We start from the raw sequence: 26,267 nt of genomic DNA, 5'->3' as shown, positions 1-26,267 counted from the left end.
ATAATTTCTTTGTGCTTAACGTAATCATGTGTCACGCTTTGACCTTGCTGAGAAAAGCTGCCTCAAAAACACATCCCCTCTCCTTTGGTACGCTAACTGGAAAAGGGCTCTCTATATGTCTGTTTTTTCTTTACAATGAGGAATCTGAAATAAAATGAGGAAGGCAAAGATATGGTAGACTTTGAGCTAAACAAACTTTACAACTAGACACTAGCTGAAAGAGCAAAGGGACTGCACCAGTACCACTGGGTATTTAGGCAATATTCTGTACAGTAATGCACAACCTGACACACACGACTGATGTGGCGACAAAGACCATTTTGAAGCCCTCAGGTTTGCCTAAAACTGAACCTCTAAATGTCGGTGACAAAGCAGGGGCTTCCACCTTTAAATCAAGTAGAAAATGTTCATTTCAAAGGAGGTGTTGTATGTGATAGGGTTGCCACCAAAATTAAGTTGTATGACAATGAGGGAGAGGTATAGTCCACAGTGGACTCTGGGAATGGGGAATTTGATCACAGGATGCATCACATCTGTCCACTGTTGTCATACTTTGTTGGTCCACATTAGTGTTGCTTGCCAAGTATTTGACTTTCATCCAGAAGAGAAACATAGGATAGGAAAGGAATGGTGTAGGATTTGAGAGTGAGTTTCAGACTGACATCCTGCTTTATTTTGGTCCCAGCCTGAGGAAAAGGCAACATATAAATAAAATAAAATAAAATAAAATCTAATTAGAACAGAGCAGTTTCTGGGCTGGGCATGGCCTCATCCCCAACCTGGTTCCGAGATGTGAGCACCACTGTTGCCAGGGAAACATTATCAGGATACAAAAGAGCTATCCTTGGATATCTAAATGCCAGAGATACCCATGGCATTTATGGCATAATTGACTCGTTATTGACCCTTTCTTAAATAGCATAGTGTTTACTTGTATTATAAAGCTTAGGAATTTCCAAAGAAGGGAACATGCCCAGAAATCATTCTATGCTCCATTTTTGTATCCTGCACTATACTAAAGAATCCAGATTTCCTTAATCTATTCAGAAATGTTGACAGATCAGCATCACTTTAACCCCAGATCTCCCAGGGCATGTCTGGTTCTGCAAAGATTTTCATGATGAATCTGATCTTCTGCCTAAGATGTATGGTCATGATATGACAACATATCTGAAGACAGAGAGTGCTTTCCACTCAATTGGTGAGATTCAATGATTCAAAATAAAGAAATGGGGGAGGGTGAGAAAGCATGGACCTAGGCTCACATTGGAAACTTCCCTCTCATGTCCCCATACTCCCCCTATCCCATTTCTTCCAAGAATAGCCCAACCAAGCCTTTTGCAAGGGCAGGGTGTGGGGATTGAGAAATGTTGCTTTCCTCAAACTTTGTTCTTGCACCTGATGCCTGGCTGGTCAGACTTTTCTTCTGTCCTGGGCAACACTGTTTAGTGCTAATACTTAAAATGTTACATCAAGGTACTGGTGTTGTAAATTCAGATTGTCTTTTTCCTTTACAATTATTTGATGCTTACAGTGTGGACAGATGTCAATGAAAGAATCTGTTCTCATCTTAGAATGATCCCGGACAATGCTCTGTGTTTTCTGTGGTGCCTGGACTATCTGCCTTCCATCTAATATCAAAATAACGACATTATCAAAAAACAACAACACTAGGCAGTAGTGTCACTACTTAAAACACAGAAACCTGTTAAACAGACAAATTAAGAAGGAAGAGAAGCAGACAATCAGATTAGGCTATTCAATAAAACAAACAAAAATCCACTTAGACCAACTGAGATGACACTTAACAGCCATGTATCTTCACACAGCTCTTTTATGATCTGCTACTATCATATGAAAGGGGAGATAACAGGTGATATAACTTCAATAACTTCACACAATCCTGCCACATAAGTATTATGATTGGAGAGTACTGGTGAAATTTTCCCTGCAGAATGCATAATACAGCTGTCAATGAGCAAAACCCAGTTTTCTTCTCCATCTGCATGACAACACCGTCATGCTTTCCGTTTGTAATCATGGTGGAGAAACACTGTCTAATTTCTTCCTGCTTGTTTTTAGTACGCAGATGTCCAGATCGATCTGAAGCACTTCCAACTGTGCCAATCCACCCCAGAACTATATTAGGTTGGTCTGTCCTGCTGCAGAGCTCATACTAACTGGCCTCAATCAGTCCAACTTCTTTTGTTATTGAGGATTGGCCTAATTGGTTTCACAGACATAATTTTCACTGTAAATAAACTCAGGGCAACCTATGCAATCTGAAGAGAAGAGAACACATATTACAATAGGGAAACTGCAACTTTTAAAAAAATACAGAGCAGTGGACAGATGAATCCCATTTTAGGAAAGAAAAGCCTGAAATAAACAACTTTATCAGGTGCCACAATATAAGAAAGGTTTCAATAGATAAGCTTTCCTGGAGAAAGATAGTGGGAAATGGGCCTTCACCTGAGTCACAAGGTATGTTTTTGACGGCAGGGGACCTCAAGCAAATATTGGAGTAACAATTTGGATTCATTTTATACATAATTATATGCACAACATAAACTGTTACTTGATGTGTTCTAAAGAAACCATATGGTCCCACTGTGATTCAGAATGCACTTAGGATAATGAATGGCTGGATCAAGTCTTATGTTGAAACTTTTCTGAATGTAGAAAAGTTACATATCAGGGATAAATACTGTTAGGTTTCCAGAGGGAGCAAGAGCTTCTGAAGCCACATGATCTCCACCCCCCCCCCACTTGCCTTTGAATACTCCAGTCCACAGTAGATTGTTCTATACACACCTTCTGAAAATATTGATCAGCCCTTTGGCCTCAAACTACAGCAAGGCCAGAAAGTTGTGATCATAGTGTAAATTCTAGTAAAGGAGTATTATGTTTGTTCATGGCTCCTGCCAGTCATCACCAGCTATAAAGGTTGTTGCTGTAAACTAACTACCCCCTCTTTTGTGATTAAGGAACTCTTGCTGACCTTGTGAACCATCGTTTATGTTTTTCCATGCTTCTGACTTTAATATTCAGCACTAGATTCACCAGCCTCTTCTACAGATGCTCAACATTCAATCCTGGAGGCTCCACTTCATCATCAGGTAATTAGTATTTTCATTAACTTGCTTATTGTCAAGGAAAATGAGCCTTGATCATCTAATTTTTCCTCAATGAGTTGAATATTGTAATATATCTATAATTAATGTGTTTTATGCCACAAACGTGTAATGGAGTGGAAATCCGAGCTTGCTCCCAGCAGTCACTGTCAGTAAATGTTTGATGAATAAACAGAGACTTTCTAATGGGAAATGGTGGCGACTTTTATAAGCAGACACAATAAAGACTTTATTAACATACTTAAGAAGCATTCTGGGAAATAGAATTGAATGCATTATTACTGTAGGCTCCTTTTGTGAAAAGTAAATTTTACCATCCCCGAAACAAATGTTTTTCTGGCTCAGCGAAAGTTGCAGTGCCTTTCTTTGAAAAGTGTATCCAATGCTGTAATTTGGAGAAATGTTTTAAACAAGCTTTTCTATTACTTATACAGATAATCGCAGGCACACGCACCCAATCATACACCAACACAACATACCTTGTTGGCACTGTGAGAAGTGAGACTTGTCATTAGAATCTCTAGTATGGATAACAGGAGAGTGAGCGATGGCGTTTGTGATGAAAAGAAAACTAATTTGTAAGACGGCTGGTTAAAAGATGATGAAGTTAATAGCTTGGTGTAATGAATGAATTGAAATCTTCTGGCACAATCTGGGCATGTTCTAATCAGCAAGAGTTTGATCAGATTATAATAAAGATAGACGTTTTACATTAACATCTGGTTATATGTCTTAGCGAAGTGAATACTTGATGGGATAAATCATCTTGATTATATGTTTGGACTTTAATGTCCTCAGGGATCTCACAGCCCAGAACAGCAACATTTAAAGCAGAAACAATTAGTAAGAAAGACTTCTAAATACACGGCACACATACACTCATGCAAACACATGTATGTTACTCAGATATCCAATTAAAGACATATAACGAGTAAACGCATCATCGATTGTTGTTGTTGCTGTGTGCCTTCAAGTCATTTTCAACTTATGACAACTCTCAGGCAAACCTATCACAGAGTTTTCTTGTCAGGATTTGGTCAGAGAGGATTTGCCATTGCCATCCAATAAGGCTGAGATAGTGTGACTTGCCCAAGTTCATCCAGTGGTTTCCATGACTGTGCTGGGATTAACTTCATATACATATCCAGCGGTGTGAGAACCACTTGCTTGCCCTATTATCCTTTGTGGTTAGAGAGTGCATGTGGGTGAAGTAATGGTTGTATGGATCTAGTTTTGTGTATGTCTCTTTCTATCTCTGTGGTAGGAATTTAACAAATGCTTACAGTTTTTCTTGTCCTTATTCATAATCAACTAGCATATTTTGCATTTTTAGACCTTTTTTTGTAGACAATTTATTTGTGCAGGACATATTGTCCATCTGGGAAGGAAAACCATAATGTTTTCTACTAAAACAATGGCTTTGCACAGAAAACAGTGTATTTTGCAGAGAATCCGCTGTTATTCTACTAAGGTTTTGTTACTGTTGTTCAAAAACTACAGTGAATGCATAAAATCATTGAAAAATGTATAAAAATAATCATAGCCTGGGGGAGGAGGGGGTAAACTTTTGAAATTACATTTGGCTCTCAACTTTTCTGGTGGTTTCAGGCTCAGGACCCCTGTGAAAGAGGAAAAAATCATGACTATCTCTAGGTCCCTCCAAACTGTATTTAACACAAACAAAAATGTACTTGTAGTGGCATAGTGACTGGGCCTGACCATGCCTGCATTCCCTCCCTCTTTCCCTCACTCATTTGGGCTAAAGGGGGGAAGGGGAGGGGATGGGACAGGCACTAAAAGCAAAAAGAAAGGGGACATCCATCCCATCCCCTTCCCCCCACCCCACTATGTGAGTGTGTGATGGAATGCACATGCTCTCCCTTCTCATGCTCCCCATCTCATCGCCTTCCATTTGCCCACCTATGCCCATGCGCAAATGCACACACTCTCCCTCTGCATGGTTCCCAATCCCACCCCCTTCTTCTCGTTTGCCCATGTGAATGAAGGAATGCATGCACAGACAAGACCAGCCAGTTTGATTTCCTCCCAGTGATACCCATGTTATTGAGGTCCCTGTTAAAAGTGGCACAGGGTAGCAGTGGAGGCAGTGGCAAATAATCAGATCCACAAATGCCTAACCCACAAATGGGGAGGGATGACTGTATTTGTTCTTATGTGTAAAAAATAAAACAAGTGCAGATTTAAATTTTTAGCTTTTGAGCAGATGTGTAGGCTTATATCTAGCTACAGATGAATGTGTTAATTCCGATTCCTCTTTTTTCCAGTTTCATGTGCAAGCGATCCAATATCCACATCAGTTTCTGAATGTATTTATTTATTTAAAACTATTTTAGATCACCTAACTTTTTATAAAGTCAGCAGCCAAAACTGTAAGCAAATCTTCCTAATTTCTGTTAGCTGATTCCCCTAATATAATGTGTCATCTACCTTACTTTCATTAATAGTTGTTTGTTTGTGTGTACCTCTGATATACACATACTTGTATGCAGTTTTTGATTGGCAAACTATATTGCAAAATTCAGAAAAATGAGAAGAGGGATTAATTGTATTTCAGTTTACATATTGCTTTGAGAAGCGTAAATTAGGCAGGTTTGCATTAATATTTGAAACAAATTTACCTCCTATCCCTGTTAGCAACATTCTATAAAATGATACTAAATTAGAAATCTGTGCAAGCAAGGACATGGTGCCATCAACCTTGGAGTCACAGTCCTGACCACAGTTCAATGGTCTATAACTTTAGGTTGATAATGCAAACTGTGCTGTTGCCATTTTCTTATTTTTAAGAGAAGAAGAAAGAGAAATTGAGAAAATGGTTGCAGAAGGTTAAAATTTCAAATGAGTTGTAGCTTGCAGATTGAATTTTAAATTGTGGAGTCCACCTTTCTCAATATAGAATTGGCAGTTATCAGCTCATTATAAGTAGGTTAGGCACATTCGATTTCAAACACAACATACTCTGTGCTCAATGCTCATGGGAAAATCATTTTCTGAGAATGTGTATTTTTTTTAATTTGTTTAAAATGTTTTTATCTTAACACACACAGCACCCAACTAAGCACCTGTTATTCAATCACATATGCCAGGGTTGGGAATCATGCAGCTCTCCACAAGCTATTGGACTATAGTAACCAGCATTCATCAACACTGACTCTGCTGATCAGGGCTTCTGGGAGTTATAGTCCAACAGCATCTAGAAGGAGTTCCCAGTCCTGATACTTATTGTCAAACATTACTTAAGGGTAAGAATGCCATCTTGGAGTTTCCTTTCAGTGGTGCAATCCATGTTGTGCAATGTCTTCATCAGAGACTCACCTGGCACTGTGTCCCCCCCCCAAATCTCTCAGAATTTATTCTCCCTTTGAGTGTGCTTTTTATAGCTTTGCACTTGTTGTTTGCCTTCAATTCATTTCTGATCTATGGTGACCCTCAAGTCAACTTATCATGGGGTTTTCTTGATAGAAATTGTTCAGACAGGATTCACCCTTGCCAGTGGTATCACTGGGGGCTGTGAGAGTATTCCAATCACACCAAGTGACACCCAATAGCAGGGTGACACCCGGTGGGCCCTCCTTCCCCTTTGGTGCAGTCCACTTCTATGAACAATTGTCATACTGATGGTGTCAATAGCCAGTATCCTTAGGCAGATGCCACAATCCTAGCACATTGATGCCAGTCCTGGGCCTCCAGTCTATTCTGTGTGTGAATCACTTACTAACTTTATTTCTTACCATTACCACTATTTCGGGTTGTGTGAAATTAAATGACAGCCCTCGCTGGACCAATCATTCAGTGCAGATTACAGAATGGCTGCTTGATGGCCTCTGTCATAAGCATAACCACCACCACCAGATGAACTCACCTGGACACCCAACTTATGTAGGGGAGGAGTTCTCAGTCGGCATTTCCCAAAAGCCACCAGAAAACTGAATTACAACTTAAGCAAATGAAGAGGTACATAATCTAAACAGCAAATTGCACATTTATGGATGCCGGATAATAAATTATGAATCACCTATCTTCTGTGAACTTCAAAGATGTAAATTTTACTCTATGCTTTTCTATCATCCAAATTCATTAAAAGTTGAATTCATAGTTTGCTACAAATAGATCAGCTGCCATCCAGTGTTAAACAGTTATGTCCTGATTATCAGACAGTCTGAACAGCCAAATTAAACCTAGTAGAACAAGTGAACATTTTGATAGATATATAACATCTAGAATGGGTCATTATTGCTAGAACTAGCTATCTAGGTTTGAACCTTTAGGGGAAAATATTTTTTAAAATGCCTGGAACACTTGTCAGGATGTGCCCCAACCTTTACAAACATTGCTTCTTTTGGTTTTTCTCAAAGTGCAAAAGTGCCATGAAACCAGGCTACCTCACACAAAGCAATGTCCAATTTCCAAACATAGTTAGAATAAAATTTATCCAAATCATAAATGTAAAATAGCTCTTCTAATATATATAAAGCACAAGTCCTTATTTTAAAGGATATTTTTCTTTGCAATTTCAAAGAAACCTGTATATAGAGATGGACAAATCTGCCAAATTGTGTCAGTTTAGTATGTGTCCATTCATATGTCTGTCCCATTTCAATTCTGCATTAATTTATTGGGGACGAAGGTGGAAAAAATCGACCTTAAAATTTGCATGTATGCTACACTAGGTATTTCATAAAAAACACATTTGATATTAATTTCCCCATAAATATGTATTTTTCTTCCCATATTCTATAAAATATTAATTTCATAGACATTTTTATGTAAAATGTGCATCTTTAATGCATTGTATTGTAAAATATGCCGAAATATACATTGTAAAAATACACAAATTTATACATACTTTACTCCATTTCAAGTTGAAAATTAGCTGGAAAATAATTTTTAAATGAAAAATGGTTGAAAATCATTTTTCTCAAGCATTGGGAAACCCTTGCAAGAATATATAATAAATAAATAAAATTTTGTTTATATACCGCTATTCCAAATTCCAAATTCGATCACAGCGGTGTCCAACAAAAGTGATACAATATAACATTTAACAAACAAGTATCACCAACATGTTAAAAACATCCCAATGCAATTAAAAAAACTATAAAACATACAACCTCTTAAAATACACACACAAAAACTAGCTGGATAAACAGTTGTATATCAGGGGGGAGAACCGCATAACATCAGGACATATGGGGGAAAGCTTGTCGGAAGAGAAAGGTCTTTAGTTTCTTCCTAAAAAGATCAAGAGAGGCGATGGAGCGGAGCTTGTCGGGAAGGGAGTTCCAGGTCTGCGGGGCCGAGAAGGAGAATGCCCTTTGTGAAGACGAGATATATTTCACCTTAGGAACCCTCAACAGATGCTTCCCGACTGATCTGAGAGTGTGGGGCGGATTATATGGGGAGAGGCAGTCCTCCAAGTACCCTGGGCCCAAGCCATTTAGGGCTTTAGAGGTAATAACCAACACCTTGTATTGCGCCTGGAAGCGAATGGGCAGCCAGTGTAGATCTTGAAAAATAGGTGTTATATGACTAGTCCTGGAACATCTAGTGACCAACCTTGCTGCCATATTCTGTACTAATTGAAGCTTCCGTGTTTGGTACAAGGGTTGCCCCATGTAGAGTGCATTACAGAAGTCCAACCGAGAGGTTACCAGAGCATGTACCACCGTTTCAAGGTCCCCCCGGCCCAGGTAGGGTCGCAGCTGACGTATCAGCCGAAGCTGATAACAGGTGCTCCTGACCGTCGCATCCACCTGAGATGTCAGGTGTAGCGACGAGTCCAGAAGCACCCCCAGACTGCGAACTTCAGGGGGAGCGTGACCCCATTCAGGACAGGTGGACAAACATCCATCCCCGGGCCCAGGGAGCCTATCACGAGTACTTCCGTTTTCTCTGGATTCAAACTGAGTCTGTTTTCCCTCATCCAGCCCATTACCGACTCTAAGCAAGCATTTAGAGGAGAGATGCCATCCCTAGTCACTGCATCAGACAGAGGCACAGAGAAACACATTTGGGTGTCATCAGCATACTGATAACACCGCGCCCCGTGTCTCCGGATGATCTCTCCCAGCGGTTTCATGTAAATGTTAAATAGCTTGGGGGACAAGATTGCTCCTTGAGGGACGCCAGATGTAAGCACCCTCTTATCAGAACAACAATCCCCCAGCTGCACCATCTGGAATCTACCCGAGAGGTAGGAATGGAACCACTGGAGTTCAGTGCCCCCGATACCTAACTCCCTCAGGTGTTCCAGAAGGATACCATGGTTGATGGTATCAAAAGCCGCTGAGATGTCCAAAAGCACTAACAGGGACACGCTTCCCCTGTCCAGGCCCAGACGGAGATAATTGACTAAGGCGACTATGACGGTCTCAACTCCATAGCCCGCCCAGAAGCTGGTTTGAAATGGGTCTAGAAAATCTGTTTCATCCAAGATCGCTTGAAGCTGGAAGGCAACCACTCTCTCAATCACCTTCCCCAGAAAAGGCAGCAGCGAAACAGGCCGATAGTTATTGCGAATCAGGGGGTCTAGGGAGGGCTTTTTTAGCAGTGGTTTTACAACTGCAGGTTTTAAGCTGGATGGAAATCGCCCTTCCCTGAAAGATGAATTAATTATACGGCGTAACATAGTAGTTACAGCCATTCCCCCCTGAGCTGCCAGCCATGAAGGACAGGGATTGAGAGAGCATGTCGTCTTCCTAACGCTTCGTAGAATCTTGTCCACTTCCTCGGTACTCACAGACTCAAAATGATCCAGTTTAACAGAGTCCACGGAAGCTCTGGACGCCTCTACTCTAGATTCTGAAGAAATACTGGCATCGAGATCAGACCTTATCCGAGAGATTTTATCCGTGAAGAAGTTGTTAAACTTGTCACAGCAGGCTTTAGATGGCTCCAAAATAGGGTTCGGTGGGGAGGCAGTTGAGTAAGCTCCCTCACTACCCTGAACAGCTCTGCTGGACGTGACTCCGCAGACGCAATACGTGCAGCATAGAACGAATGCTTTACTGCACTTATTGCCACTCCGTAGGCCTTCAAAAGAGCGTCTAGGAGTGCCTTGTTGGCTAAGTGCTGGTGTCTTCGCCAGTTGCGCTCTACTCGTTGCACAGCCTGCTTCCTTTGCAAGGAAGAAGAAGAAGACTCCTGAGTTCCATCACTGGGAGGAAGGCAGGACATAAAAGAATGAAGTTACCATAATCACCACCACCACCATCTTGCACTGAAAAGAATCTTTGTAGTTTGAGACGTATTCTGCACAATATTTTTACATGGCTTTTCTGTACAGAAAATAGTATTTTCTTCACAGAAATGCTGTTTCCTCTGCAGAAAATGCTGGTTAAAACTCCACATGCAAATTTTGCAAGAATAAGTCTCAATACTTTTTGAAAAATGGACAATTCATTTTCAAAACTGAACTTTTTCAATACTGAACATACATCCTGTGGACCTTCCTTGGCATGGAACAAAAGTGGGGGGAAAGACAGCAGTGGTGGCTTATTGGGGCCAATCATCATTGGCAAGATTCATTCAGAGGAGATTGGTCACTGTCTTGTGAGGCTATGCGAGTGGGACTTCCCCAAGGTCCCATAGTGGGTTTCCATTGTTACAGATTTGGAAGACATTTCGCAAAATTTAATCCTCTGAAGCCTGAAGGAACCTTCAAACAGATACAGGTTAGCTGACAAATGGTGAAGAACACCGAACCCCTCAGTCTAAAGAGACAGGGGAGGATACCACATCAGTTTTACCATGGCTGAGTGAGGATTTGAACCCTGGTTTCCTGAGTACTAGCCCAACACTCCCACCACCACACCATTTTGGCTTTACTATCCTATGTTTCCCCATATTTTTTTTTGCCCCAGTTGGGCAGTAGTGATCTTCAAGGAGCATCTGACACTGTTTTCTCCACCTTAGCCTGTTTTAGGTTAATGAGGTTCTTTCTTTTTTTCAAAACAAGAAGTGATGGTCTGGCCACTTACAGTTTTGGAGGGGAAAAAAAGTTCCCACAGGTGTAAACTAAAGGGGTAATCCATTTTTCTCTTACCTAGGTAAGCTTTTATCCAGTGCCATAAATGAACAAATGATGTTTCAAAATGTTTCCAAAGAAGGAAGGAAGGAAGGAAGGAAGGAAGGAAGGAAGGAAGGAAACGAAATTGCCAGTAATATGATGTCTGCTTGAAATTTGTGTGCATAAAGAAAGGAAAGTAGAAAAACAGAGAAAGAGGTTGGCAAGCATATAAAGGGCAGGCAATATGTACCCTGGGGCTATCAGACACTTCCCTAATGCACTGTGCCACCTATAAAACTAATTAATCATGCAGCAAAGGGACTGCCATGGTTAGGGCTGAGATTTCAGCTTTTAATGGAAATGCTCTATGATTGTGCCGGATGAAAGCTTCCGCTGTTCATGCTGTGGAACATCTGTTGTCCTTAATTCAGGATAGTTTAGAGGCACAATGAGATATAGGGCCACAGTTCAGCATTTTTATTTCTTGGAGTATTAAAGCTATATATAAGACGAAGGAAGCACACATATTCTATGAATGCCTTTGGACAGCCCTACTGTCTATTTTGTGGCAAAATAAAAAGTTACAAGGTTAAATCCGCACGCTCCCTGGGGCCCTATTCTTCTACAATGTCCACTAGAAATTCATCCCTTTGAATTAACTCTCCCTTATTAAAAAGATGGTCTGTGATCGAGCTAGGGAGATTGGGTGCTTCTTGGGGGAAGGAATCATATATCTCTCTCTCTACTTCCACACATAAAACTTTGAAATGCACCATTGCATATTGACAGTATAGTTTTCCCCTCTTAAGAATACAAAAAGATGAAAAAGGAGGATCAGTATCTATTCTTCTAAACCTCATCATGAGACATTCCAGCCTGCATGGGTATCAATTATAGGAAGAGCTGAAATATGGAAATCCAAAGCTGTGCACAGAGTAGTTGCATTATAGAGAAAATCACCATAATGTGTGACTTATTGGGCTAAAGAGGGCCTGGTGAAGTTACTTTTAAAAAGTAATGTAACAACCTGTAATATCTGGTGCTTTTTTTGTTTTTAAATCTGTTTTGCTATGAATTGTAGCTTTTATGTTTTTTATGGGCATGGAGAATCTGAATCTTTGGGAAACATTTTGAAGTGATTTTGAGGGGAAATAGAGCCTGCTTTATCAGTTACATGTTTTGAAATGATTTTTAAAATGAGCTAAAAATAAATGGTTTCAGTTCAGCAGATCAGACACACTGAATTCACTGCTGAATAGTCATCACATAGGTAAATCCCTTTGCTTGACTGATTTCAGCAGGCATTTGAGAACTGAACACATCCATTATTGCCACATTTTGCAGTCAGTTCTTGAAAGGCTTGTTAAGACAAACTTCCAGCAGCTGCAACATCAATTTTAGACCACCTGAAATCACTGCTAATCTTGGAGTGAAAGAGATGGCCCAAAAGGAACGCCCCGGGGACTGTGTGGGATCCGTTTGCATCAGAGTCACAGCAGCTGTATGTGCCCAGCCCTGATTCAGGACACTGCCACAGCCCCCAAATGGCCTGCCCAAAAGGAACAGATTTTTCCCTCTCTTTTTGGGCCAGTTTTGGGCTGGCTCGTTGGAAAAGAGCTGTGCCTGGGGTGGTTTCAGGCCATGTTTGGGGCATGTGTCCCCAACCCCCAGCATGGCCCAATGGTGGCCCTTTTGGGCTGTCTGTTTGAGGCCCTTGTCACCATTTTATTTGCTTCATCCTTGTCATCCTGAGTGATGTGCACATGGAATGTTTCCTGCAACAATAGTAATGGGCATGTTTTTAGCCAGGCAGCTGGCTGCCTATCTTACACACTGTGCAGCCCCCACTTAGTGTCCTCCTCATCCATCCAGCCTTTAGGGTGAACACGAACAGTTATGCCTGCCAAAATTTTAAAATGTTTGGCACTGTTTTTCTTTTAATATTATCACTGGGCACAGCTTTATGCCATCTGCCAGACAAGTTAGGACAACTGTAAAATGAGTCCTTTCATGACCAATGGTTTTCACAAAAATGGTCTTTTCACCAATGCTTGCTACAGTTTGATTACTAGACATAACAGAAGTCATTGAGGATTCAGCTACATTATCAATATTAGCCATATCAATGCCATTCTTGTGTACTCTGCTTTATAATAAATCTATGGAACAAAATGACATTTTAGTCTAACTCTTTAGGCAGTTTATGAGAGATCTTTGTTTGCTGGTGAAGGCATAATCCATAGCAGTTCATGAACCCAATACACCAACCAGCTGATGCTTTGAACTGTGCAATGCTGAATTTTGCTGAATGTTTTTGTTCTTTCACCATCTGAAGCAGCCTTATCTAAATGCTTGATCAAGCCATAGTGTAGCCATTTTGTTTGCATTCTGTGACCTAGGCATTCAGATCCTTTTTCATTTCAACAAAATACACAGATTTGCCATGTAGCACTTTCTTTGACTTTGGCATTTTATTTGTGCAACATCTCCCCCTCACCCCCAGGTCTCTTACAAGTTTTCTATTGACACCAAATTCTCTTTGAGCTACAGAATTATTGGATCCTTTTGCATGTTCAATAATTTTTAGTTTCAACAATGCCATGTAAGAAGCTCTCATTATCCTTTTGCAGAGGGCAAGAACATTTTTTTCTATTCTAAAGTACGATATTAACAACAGGAAGGATCCTAGGCTTACACTTGGATTTATTGCAATAAAGGCCTTAGCACCATCTGTAACTTGTCTGTAAATTGAAAGTGTGGAAAAAGCAGGTTTTTGTCAGTTCTTTTCTATGGAGGCTCACTTTGGACTGCTCACATGTGTGTGCTGTTTGCAGAAAGAGCTGAGGGAGTAGGGAAATGCACCTTTTCTTCCCTCTCTCAGGGCCGATACAGACCGCCAGGAAGCGGTATTCTGGAGGCGATAGTAGGGCTCGGGAGCGCACACCAACCACAAGGTCCCGAGACCTACTATGTGTGGGCAGCAGCACTATTGAGCGGCACTGCCCACATGGGGGCATGTTGATGATGTGTGGGCGTCTGAGCGCCCACACGTCTTTTCCAGGAAGTGTTGTTGTAAGGGCTGCGATGCAGCTCTTACGACGTCGCAAAAAGGAGCCGCTCTAGGCAGCTCCTTTTTTGTTGCGCAGTGGTGCCTCACCATTTGGTTGCTGTGGCAACACTACGCAGCAAAAAGGGGTGGCATTTTCCCACCCGTCTGTCTCAGCCCTCAGTCAGTTAGTTATTTGTGGTGTTTCTGAGACTGAGCAGTTACATGCTTGCCTTGAGCTGGGAGGGTGAGTCTCTGCACGTCTTAAGTCAGAAGGAGTTTGCTGGACTTTGTTGACAATCTGTTCCCTTGACTCATTTCCTCCCTCACCCAATCTGGGGTGATCACTCTGGATGGTTTTTCAAAAAACAGGGGAGATTTAGGGAATGGATAATCAGAAAGACGCCAAGCTTCCCCAGGGAAGAAGGAGCTGATGAGCTTCTTGTCAAGAATCTGCTCCCTCAATCCTTTTTGGTGGCTTGACTTGGGGCAATCACCCTGGTTGGTTTTTCAGGGACCTCCAGAGAAAGGACCCCAGATTGGGCTACCTCTAGAGCTATCACCTCAATACTCACAACACAAGCGAGCACATGAACCATGTCATATTCCCCCTTTACTGTTTAATGGGTCCATAGCTTCACACCACTATTCTTAGCTGGTGGCTTCCGTGTCAGTAAGGCAGAGAATTTGCCCTGGGTTTATTCAAAACTTTAAATAAGGTATCCAGGTTCTTTAAACCTGGGGGACAGGGTTCATCATCTCAAATACTTCCAATAAAATCCAGACTAAAATCCAGAGTGGATTTGCTACCCAATGCCCAACTTATTAATACCCTGAAAAGTTATTAAAGTAAATTAACATATATACTTGACTATACCTCGTGTATAAGTCGAGGACAGTTTTGAGACCAAAATTATGGATTTTGATATGAACTGTGAATAAATTGAATGCAATGAAGTATGTAAATGACAAAGCAAAGGAAAACAATACCAAAGAACTTAAAAATTCCTCAAAGAACTTAAAAAATTCCTTCAGGCATAACTATTTGCACTCATACTACAGGCTTCATGGATGAGAAACTAGAAGGGAGTCAGTGTTTCCAGGGAAGATTAAACCCTTGCCTTGTGTGTGTGTGTGTGTGTGTGTGAGAGAGAGAGAGAGAGAGAGAGAGAGACTTGAAGTGCAGTACTTACATTGACCCATGGATAAGTCAAACCAGGTTTTTTTGATCAATTTTTAACCTAAATTTTTTAGACTTATACATGAATATATGCATATTACCTTATTAATTTGAAATCATCTTTATTGGGGAAAGGAATTAATTGTAAGCTAGTGTGGTACAGTGGTTTGAGTGTTGGACTATGAGTTTGGAGACCAACGTTAAACTTCCAGCTCAACCATGAAACCCACTGGCTGACCTTGGGCAAATCACATGCTCTCAACCTCAGGGATAGGCAATGGCAAATCACCTCTGAACAAATCTTGCAAAGAAACCCCTATGATAGGTTTGCTTGAAGGTCACCATAATTCGGAAATGACTTGAAGTTGCTTACACAGATCCTACAAGCCCTGGTTCCAGTATACAACCACCTATAAACTAATCCTGTGCCCCATCCTCCCTTAGATGTGCAGTCTAGGAAACATAAGAAGAATTTTACAGCCCAGGAAGAACATCATTTCTGCTGAATGTGCCAATGGGCCCTGAGATCAACTCGCCGGAACTGCAGTAGTGTCAAGAAGACATGTGGAAGTGACAGGTGTATGAATCAGGAATATCCAGTTTGCTTCAAAATGGATTAACACTATTGACTGATTTATGTAGCTGTTTCCTTAACCAAAAGCACTTAAAATTAAGAACTATTAAATCTGTCTCAATCATTCATGATAAATAATTCAGCACACAGAATTTAACAGTCTTCTGTGCTCACAAAATATCTACAAAGAGGTCACTGTTTGCTTAATTATTCAATGAATTTTATAATGAACATTTCTAACTTTGCAAAAGGCTATTGCTCTCCATACAGCTCTTTGAAAATAGCTTAAACGCCATGGCAGTAAATACTTTGGTACACACTGAAATGTATGTATACTAATATTCCCATCTAAACCAATGGAAATCTAAGACTTGGAAGCAGGAAATATCCTCTTTTGTGCAGAAAATTAGCAAAACTTATCATAGAATCATAGAGTTGGAAGAGACTGCAAGGGCCATCCAGTTCAACCCCCTGCCATGTAGGAAATCCCAATCAAAGCATCCCCGACAGATGACCATCCAGCCTCTGCTTGAAGACCTCCAAGGAGGGAGACTCCACTACACTCCAAGGGAGTTTGTTCCACTGTCGAACAGCCCTTACTGTCAGGAAGTTCTTCCTAAAGTCTTTTCCTGTAGCTTGCATCCATTGTTCCGGGTCCTAGTCTCTGGAGCAGCAGAAAACAAGCTGGCTCCCTCCTCAATATGACATCCTTTCAAATATTTAAACAGGGCTATCATATCACCTCTTAACCTTCTTTTCTCCAGGCTAAACATCCCCAGCTCCCTAAGTTGTTCCTCATAGGACATGGTTTCCAGACCCTTCACCATTTATGTGTGCAAATATAAACCTGTCTCTCACAGTCTCTGAAAAACTGACAACAAGAGAAAGGCCAGGCACACTTATGAATGCATGACATATATTTATTTATTTACTTAATATATGAAACGTTGTTATTGTAATGCAGGTCTATATGGTATATTGATATGATTACACAGGGCTACATGGTCTGTTTGCTAAAGAAAGAAAGAAAGAAAGAAAGAAAGAAAGAAAGAAAGAAGAAAAATTCTGCACACACATTGTCCAGATTCCAGGACTTATCTAAAATATGCAAAATGAGCAGATTGGCACACTGTTGACCTTATTGTACAGGAGCTTCATGGAACAAGCTGAGAATGGAACAGAAGGGGCCGGTAATGAGTGGGGAACTGGGGGATGCATTTTACTTCACACAGAAGTCTCTCACTTGTTCTGTTTCCTTTCTTTCCGTTCTCATTCCGTTCCAGAGGAAGTGATTTTTGAGAACTGTTCAGAGCAGTTCTCAAAAACTGCCTCCTCTGGAATGGAATGGGAACTGAAGAGAGGGGAATGGAATGTGTGAGGGACTTCTGTGTGCAGTAAAATGCGTCCCCCACTAGTTCCGTAACTTCCCAGCCCCTTTTGGACCATTCTCAGCCTGTCCCAGGAGCCCTGTGTGGTAAGGTCCAGGGATTGATACACTTAAAGATACAGGATATTCTTTTGTTGGAATTAAGGTTAGACAATGGATTTTGTCAGAACGGACCTTTCCTCATAATTAGACAATATGAGGATCACCCTAAGTCAGAAACTACTTGAAGGCATGCAACAATAAGATGCTAAGAAACACATTATCTTATACCAAATGTTTAAGACTGCTCACCAGATACTAAAGTCAGCTACTCTGCTACATGGACCTGGATAGATTGCCACACAGAACTCCAGTGGGGTAGCTGAACACTGGAATCTTGTTATCATAATAGAAGAAGAATCAATCTAAAATCTCTTGAATCTTGAAAATGTAAATTTGTTCCCATTGATGTTGTACATTGTGTTTCAGTTTATCGAAGGACTGCTTCACACAGCAGAACTTATAGAATGATTCTGCATTGTCTAATAACTTGCTATCCAAATAGCTGGTGCATCAGATTGGATGCTGTATTTCTCTCTCACACAATATCCTCAAACCAACTTAGTCATCTTCCTGACTAATATGTCAATGAGAACAGGTATCTTTCAATTTCCTTACAAGGTTCCTATAAACTTTTCAGTCTCAAAAACTTACCAAAAAGTACCCTTTATGGTAAATTCACAATGTGTATCTTGAGTAAAACCTCTGCTCAGAAATAGTGCAGGTCATTTTTTGTGAGGAGTATGTGTGAGACAGGGAAATTTCAGAATGGCGCAAAATGGGACAAAATGACTTATGGGGTGAATTTCCACTGTGATTTAAAGTGAATTGCTGATCAGGTTATATGACTTCCCATTTGAAATGAGCTCCGATCCTACTTTGATCAATTTCTGTCATGATAAAGCGAGGCAAATGCAAAAAACCCGGTTTTATCAGACACTAGTTTCCTAGCAGTTCTTTTGAAAAGAATAGATTCCGAAGTGTGTTCAACAAGTGGGAACAACAGATCTGAATTGCATCATTCTGGAGGGGAGGGACTAATGTGTGTTTACATGCATGTTTTTAGTGTGTGTGTGTGTGTGTGTGTGAGAGAGAGAGAGAGAGAGAGAGAGAGAGAGAGAGAGATGCCCCCCATTTTTGCTGACAGGTCCTTGAGTTAAAGGTTTGGCTGGGAAAAAAAATCCACTCTTTTTTCTCTCTCTCTGTCGTCTCTCATCTCTTTCTCCCCCCTCCCTCCCTTGGTGGCTCTTCAATGGCCCAAATCCCTTGCCATTGGGTCCCAGTGACTTCATGTGACGATAGCCTTAAATGTGAGTGCAAGGACTCTGGTGCTAAAAGCATCCATATATAAATGTCAATTCATGTTTCTTAGTCCTGCTGCAATGGAGGACCCTTTGTAAGTCCTCCTGGACAGAAGGTGCAAATGAAGGATGTGCCCTGGGAAAGGAGGATGACCTCTGGTCACCCTGACTTAGAGCCATTTCCCAAGTCTTTCCATTTAAATGATGGTTGTGAGAGTGGGGGAACACACCAATAGGTGTGTGGAGGGGATGAAGCCCCAAACTTTTTAACTTGGGACCAACCCCATAACCAGGGTGACCTGATGTTCTCACCAACAAGGAGGACAAGGTTCCCCCTTCTCTGGATATGCTTCACTCTTCCTCTTCTTGAGAGTGGTTGGATGGTGGCAGTAGTGGTGAAGGTGAAGGTGGAGGAAGAAGAGGAAGAGATGTACCCCTGTTGCCACTGAACCTGTTCCAGCTGCCCATCAAGGAAAAGGAAAGGAGCAGCATTTCTCCCCACAATATGACTGAAAGCAGCACAAATCAAATGGGAATGACAGTCATGTAAAAAAGGCACAAATTAATGGAATAATGAAATAATACGCTTCCATAGTGGGAACTATACATCGGCCTGTATCGATTCAATGACCTGGTGTCAATGCGAAGCGCAAAGCAATTTAAATGCAAGTGGGAATGGCCCCCTGGATGAACACATGCAAAACCAGCACAGAAACAGATCTGTAGGCGAAGCTGCTTGCAGAAGAAGGAGGTAAAAGATAGCTTTCGTGAAAAGGGAGGTGCATTTTGAAATACATTTGGTTTGAAATAACCTGCCAATCTTTGGCTTCCTTCTGTAACTGCTGTGACTCATAGTTGTTATTCATGAAAGTCACACCTGGCAACATGTCATTCTTGTGTTATCACAGCTCGGAACAGTCCCCTAACCCACATCATATTTAAGTGGGGAATTAGCCCATCCTGAATACCTGATCACTATGCACTTCAGATGTTTAACAAATGTTATGAGCTCAAGTGTGCATCTCAAATGTATATTTATATTGTTGTGCATTGTATAATGTGTCTTCAGGGCCCTATTGTAAACAAGCTGTCAAGCTTAACTGGGTTTTCATGCAAAAAATACCTCTCTCCATAAATAAATTAAAAATCCTCTAAGAAACCTCTCTTAATGGCCCTGATTAGCAGATACTAGAGCTGATCTGAACATTCTTATTCCTAAGCAATCTCACCTGAATGCCTTTGCTTTAGATGTTTTTTGAACCTGCAAGTTACAGTGGGGAAACCTTATATGAGACCGAAATAGCAAAGCGGCTTAGAACAAATTGGTAATTGTTTTAAAATTACAGCAACTATTGCTTAATTTTTTTATGTGAAGGCAAAACCTGGGTGTACTAAATATTTAAAAAAAAATTGCTTTTGGTTGCAGTTAATGATTTTTGTATGATAGCTCCTTTTGTGCCAAAAGTTACACTCTGCAGATTTTGGACATAGAATACCAAAATAATTACGATTTCCATCAGTCCTAGATTGGCAAACTGGAAAAAAAATATTTTATTTATTTATTCATTTGTTGGATTTATATCCTGCCTTTCTACCAAAATGGGATTTAAGGTGGCTTATAATAATTTTAAAAGGATGCAACTAAAACATTAATGAGAGTGATGTAATGGTTCACCTGAGCTGCATCTGCATTACAGAAATAATCCAGTTTCACACCACTTTAATGGCCATGCTCAGTGCTATGGAATTCTGGAATTTGTAGTTTGTTGTGGCACCAGAGCTCTCTGACAGAAAAGGTTAAATATCTCCCAAAACTACAGTTCCCAAAATTCCACAGCATTGAACCATGACAGTTAATTTGGTGTCAAACTGAATTATTTGTGCAGTGAGGATGCAGCCCTGTTGAAGTTTTATCCAAGGAATTCTGGAGACATACAGTATCTTTGGCCAACCATGATGTTTACCAGGTGATTTTACGGTAGTCAGTGCTTGAGCCCCAAACACCTAGTAAACAAATCATATGCTAGGCCAAACGGGTTCTCCACATTTACAATACAGACAAAGTCTCTTCTGGCTCGTGACATAATCACAAAAACACACAACAGGAGGGTTTCCCAATAAACACAAAAAGAACAGTAGGGAGAAACTGGAAATGTAATGAACTATGTTACAACAATGTTCCAAAGGAATCAAACCACAACTCTTCCATATATAAAATGATCATATATTTATATGTAGATATCCACATTGCAGTAATAGTACAAAACACAGAATACACAATACATAGTGCTATAGAGAACTATCTATCCCAAGCTATGTCCACTATGTTGCCTCTGATCCTAACAATCACTGTTCCAGTAAAATGATTTCCACAAGCAGTAGATAGCAACAGAGGCGTTCCCACACCAGGTGTCACCCAGTGCAGGGGGGAATTCGGGGTGGGGGGGGGGGGGCAAGACTTTCAGGGTGGGACTTCCGGTGTGGTTTCCAGGGGTGGAGCATTTGGGACAGAGCATGTGCATGCTGTTTGGAGCAGCATGTGCATACACACAGGCTGGAGCAGTGCACATGTGAGTGGGTCAGCGAAGTGCATGGGCAGGCCAGAGTGGCACAGGGATCTGTGGAGTGGTACAAACACACAGACTGGAGCACTCCCCAGTGTAGGCCAGAGCGGTGCATGGGGGGGGGTAGGTAGAATGGCATATGTGTGCAAGGCCCAGAGTAGCATGCACAGGGGGTGGCACATGTAAATGAGGATGGTGAGGCACATGTGAACAGTGGGGGGAATGGTGGTGGGGCTGACCAGCTGTCACCCTCTTTTGGGGTGTCACCAGGTGTGATCCGCACCCCCCACAAGCCCCAGTGACGCTACTGGATAGCAAAATGTTCCAGCAAAATAATTTCCACAAGTGGTAGATAGGTAGCAGGTGACAGTAGAATGTGGCCAATTTGAGTGTGGGCTGTCTCCACATGGAAAGGCCAGTTCCACACTGAATCCAGGCCATCCCTGCTTTCATCCAGCTTTAATAAAACTCACCATTAGTTCTGAGACATCCAGGAAAAATCTGGAGCACTCCAGAGGGATGTAGGATGGCTATTTACACAGTATTCTACTGTGCCACTTGCTACCACTACAACTGATTTGGGTACCTCCTCTGAGGTAACAATGAGGCACCCAGCCATGTGAATGATCCTGGGTCCTTTGTTTTCAACTTCAGAGGGAGTGACCCATGCCGGCAGTGGTGGCACCGAGAGACACAACAGGATACTGTGGAAACAGCTCACAGTGTCACTCTGGATTGCATAGGTAACAGGTGGGGGGGATTCAGGGCCACCGTAACAGCCAGTGTAGACCTGCCCTTGCTCATTCTGGTACATGTCAGTTTTTCTGGCAGCTGCTCAGAGATTTTCTTAATATACTCATATAGTGAATATTCCATTGTGATAAGCATCCATAGGAGAAACATGCTAAAGGTTTTTTTTTCTATTTTATTAGCAAAAAAGGCAGATGCATTTTGGCCTGTGTGTAGTTTCAAATTCTTCCTAAGGGACTATTTAGGAGGTCCCTATTCAAAGTTCAGAAACTTTTGATCAGGAACTTCAAACCATTGTACAATTGGAAGCCCTGGGCTTGGTCAAAATAGAAATACAGTCGCCCGTCCTAACTTGCAGATTTGAGATCCGTGACCTCAAAAATCCACAGAGGGGCGACCTCTGCTATTTTCAATGGGGTGTGCCCCCAGCAGCACACATGAGCGCCCCCCTATTCAAGCCTAAGGGGCTTGAATATGCATCAGCCTTCATTTTCATGGGGGAGGGGGCAGAATGGATGCCCCATGAAAATGGAGGGCCAACTGTATACACAATGCAAAACCAAAATTTTCCCTGTCTTTGGTATGTCAGCTGCTTGTTTGTTTTTAATCCCAGGGCACTCAACATGCAAGGGGAAGCAGAAAGGAAAATTGCTAATAATAATGCTAGGTTTTCAAGCAGACATTTCTTTCAACCAAGAAACCCATTGATCCCTTCTTGCACACTGAAGGGAACCAAACAAGAATGATGATTTACTGCAGGCGCAGGCTTTAAAGCAATTAAGACTTTATGTATGCTAAAGAAAACATTTTATACCAGATTGTTAATCTCATCTATGTTTTTAAAAGTACATAATACTTGCATGCCATGACAACCAAAGTGTTGCATGTTGCATACAATCTACTTTCAGCAACTCATGGTTGGAATACAACATCATACATGTATAGAGCTCCTGATCACTATACAGGTGCGCCATATGCGGCTTCCGGTTTACGCAGAAGCTGTGCTGTAATCATTTGAATGGTGCATGTGGCCATTGTAGTATAATGGGGCTCGAGCATAGGTGGAATTTGCCTTATGCAGGGGGGTCCGGAACGGATCTCCCACGTAAGGCGAGGGTCCACTGTAGTTATGTATATATAAGTATGGGCCAATCTTTGGGTTCATTCCCACTTGCAGTTTAAACCGATTACCAATTCACCCTCGCTCCATGTTGGAAATCGATTCCAAAAGGTTCCTCATTCCCATGATCAAAGTGGATCTTTTTCTTACCCCAGTGCAATTGCCTTTTTTTTTTTTTTGCATGATTGTAGTCCCCACTAGTTGCAACACTTCAAATCAGCTCTCAGTGAGGAGGAAGCTGGGGACAGAGGGAGAAGGAGCCAGCCGGGGCAGAAGGAGGAAGCCGGAGACGGAGAGAGAAGCTGGGGAATGAGGCAGGAGGATGAAGGGAGGGACAATGTTTTTTTTAAAAGTAAAATTGATAGAATATCAATCAAATATTCTATCAATTTTATTTTTAAAGAAATGCACTGGCAGAAGTACAAAGGCAGCGCTGAGAGGGGGGAAATGGTGGATCTGCCAAAAACTGAGAAGGGAGGGTAAACACCCCTCTGCCAGTAGTCCCTCCCTTCATAATGAATTGATTCTGATCTGTCGTTCCCACTTATTGAACTTCAGAATCTATTCTTCTCAAAAGAACCACTTTCAAACTACTGTCTGGAAAAACCAGTTTTTTTGCCTTTGTTTCGCTTTATCATGACAGGAATCGATCACATTGCAACATTACATTGTTGTTGTTGTTGTTGCTGTTGTGTGCACCTTCATGTCTCATGAGGACCCTAAGGTGATCCTATCATGGGGTTTTCTTGGCAAGACGTGTTCACAGGAGTTTGTTATTGCCTTCTCTTGAGGCTGAGAGCTTGTGACTTGCCCAAGGTAACCCAGTGGGTTTTATGACTAAGCTAAGGATTGAACCCTGATCTTTATTCATAGTCCAACACTCAAACCAGTATGCCATGCTGGCCACTTGACATGATCAAAAATATCCTGGTAGATTGCATATAGAGTGTGATCTGCTGATAAATAATTTGCACAATTCATCTTTTTTTTTGAGGGGGGGGATGGAAAAGTCCTCAAAATCCAAAGATAGAGCTATCACACTTTTTATTGTAGAAAAAGGAAGATGGACATTATTTAACATGTGGGCATTTGATTATTCACATAGCAGCACATTTTGGCAGAAGGTGGGCAGATACCGTTTCTTTACTCCACTTCTGAAGGTGATGGGCATTTAAATTGTTAAAGACTAGGGAGGAAATATGGAAATGGTTCTTTAGCTCCACATATCCCCCCTCTCCCCTCCCTTAGTTATTAACTCTTTCTGCTCTTATTAAACCTCCTGATACATTGTTTCTTTCTGATATTCTAGGACATTTTTGTTCGTTTGTTTCAAGACGTCCCTTCCCTATGGAAAAGTATTAAAAAAAGGTAACCTCAATTGCAATTTGAAATTGTCCAGTCTACTTTTTCTTTAACCAGGACTCTGCCACTCCATTCTCTTGTTGAATTTTAATGGTCTGAGACACTAATACATTTCTACATTTTGAGGAGAACTAGATTCTGTGCTAAGCAGCCACATATTCCTTAAACAATGTCCCTGTGTGCTGCATATGCCCAAACAACTGGCAAAGAGAAACTGAGGTTCAAAATTTGTTCTTTATCAATGGAATTAAAAATGCAAAATAAAAGAAAGCTGTCCAAATTATGAACCAAGTAAACAGATTATTTCTGAAAGCCTGGGGAGAACTTTGTGCAACCACTACATAATGAAAACCTAATATGAATACACTGCTGTATACGTATTGGATCTACCCTTGAGGTCCTCACTTTTTAAAAAAATGTTTTGGAGCTTCGAAGTAGTTTGTATAATATTATGCTAAAATGATGCCTGAGATGGTTTAGTGAGAGGAGTAAGTGGGAAAGCAGCTCATTAATCATTCTTTCTCCTGCTCCCCATTATTATTTTCTTTTTAAAAAAATATTTATTCATTCCCACACCCCACCCACTGAAACAAACAAGGAGATTTTTGGGGGGCATGTCTTCACATTGGCTGTAAAATAACAACAGCAAACCCACAACTTTGCAGTCACAGATAAACAACATGTTGTACAGTTTCCCACCTGATTATTATTTGCATGAAAAGCTATGAAATTAGCATGGGCAGGCTCAAAGGGCATGCCTCAGGAACAGGGTTTGCTCTTCAGATACCGCAGCAGCATTCTGTGAACCAAGCCCTTTTAATCAAAAGCTCCACATCCTCACTCAAACAGCACAACCAGAACCCATCTGTCTCTTTTAGTGTTCATGTCCTCAAAATGAGGCACTTATTCCTCTTCTAATATTTTCTAATAAATATATAAAGGGCCAGTCAGATGTCAGTGGAAGATATATACCCCCCCTCTCTCTATATATATATATATATATATAGTCACAGCGCCACACAGAGCTTCTGTAACAATGAGCTGATTCTCTGGAAGACTCTTGAATGGGAGCCGATTTGCCTCTTAATCCAAATGAATAATTAATGATAATTATCATGCTGCAGTTATTATCTGTGATAATAATATATCCGTAAGGTGAATAAATTCAATCTGCTACTATGCAGAAATGGCAACTCATAATATTCTTAAGAAATACAGATATAATTATCAGTATTAACGGTCAAGAAGGGGGGATGGTAGGAATAGGAGATTGCCGCATCAAGAGTTAGAACCCAAGGGCCACAATAAAAGAAAGAAAGAATGGAAGAAAGAAGGAAGCCAACAAACCACAGCGCCAGTGTGAATTATGCTTTTTGTTATCATTTCTATGGCAATGCCTCGCAGCCCCCTTTTAAGTGCATTATATCACTCAAATCTATTTAAGAGTCATTGGAAATGAGCAGTTGATCACAGCTGAATTGCTTGTATCTCCACTGGCTGCCTGCTAAAAAGATTATTAAGTTCCTTCACAGTCCTGTAAATAGCCTTATGGATGCTTTCTCTCCCCCTGCCACAACTCCACAGTTGAAGGGGAAAGGGAGAGGTGCAGAGGAGTTGTGGCAAGGAGAGAAAAAAAGAACACACTCACTCATTGTTAGAGCAGTTTTCACTGTGGTATGATGGCAGCAGTTCAGTTTGATAAGTTTAGACTCTGCACTGAACAGGTTTAGCTCCCTCTCATAGAAATACACCTTCCAGATGGTAATGTGGTGCCCTTGCAG

The 26,267-nt window shown here is 41.2% G+C and overlaps 2 long non-coding RNA genes across 2 annotated transcripts in view; one reads left to right on the top strand and one right to left on the bottom strand.

Annotated features, from left to right (window-relative positions):
* The window catches only part of LOC121926654, a 36,956-nt gene extending 21,006 nt beyond the window's left edge, over positions 1-15,950 (top strand). Inside the window, exons 2-3 of the long non-coding RNA XR_006103052.1 lie at positions 2,988-3,119; positions 15,834-15,950. This is a non-coding gene — a long non-coding RNA (uncharacterized LOC121926654). The remainder of the gene's footprint in view (positions 1-2,987; positions 3,120-15,833) is intronic.
* LOC121926655 overlaps positions 1-26,267 on the bottom strand; it is a 122,687-nt gene that overhangs the window by 79,546 nt on the left and 16,874 nt on the right. The window lies entirely within an intron of this gene.

Source organism: Sceloporus undulatus, chromosome 3, assembly GCF_019175285.1.
Source record: "Sceloporus undulatus isolate JIND9_A2432 ecotype Alabama chromosome 3, SceUnd_v1.1, whole genome shotgun sequence".
Lineage (NCBI taxonomy): Eukaryota > Metazoa > Chordata > Lepidosauria > Squamata > Phrynosomatidae > Sceloporus > Sceloporus undulatus.
Note: the sequence above shows the minus strand (reverse complement) of the source record. Positions and strands in the feature narration are given on the sequence as shown.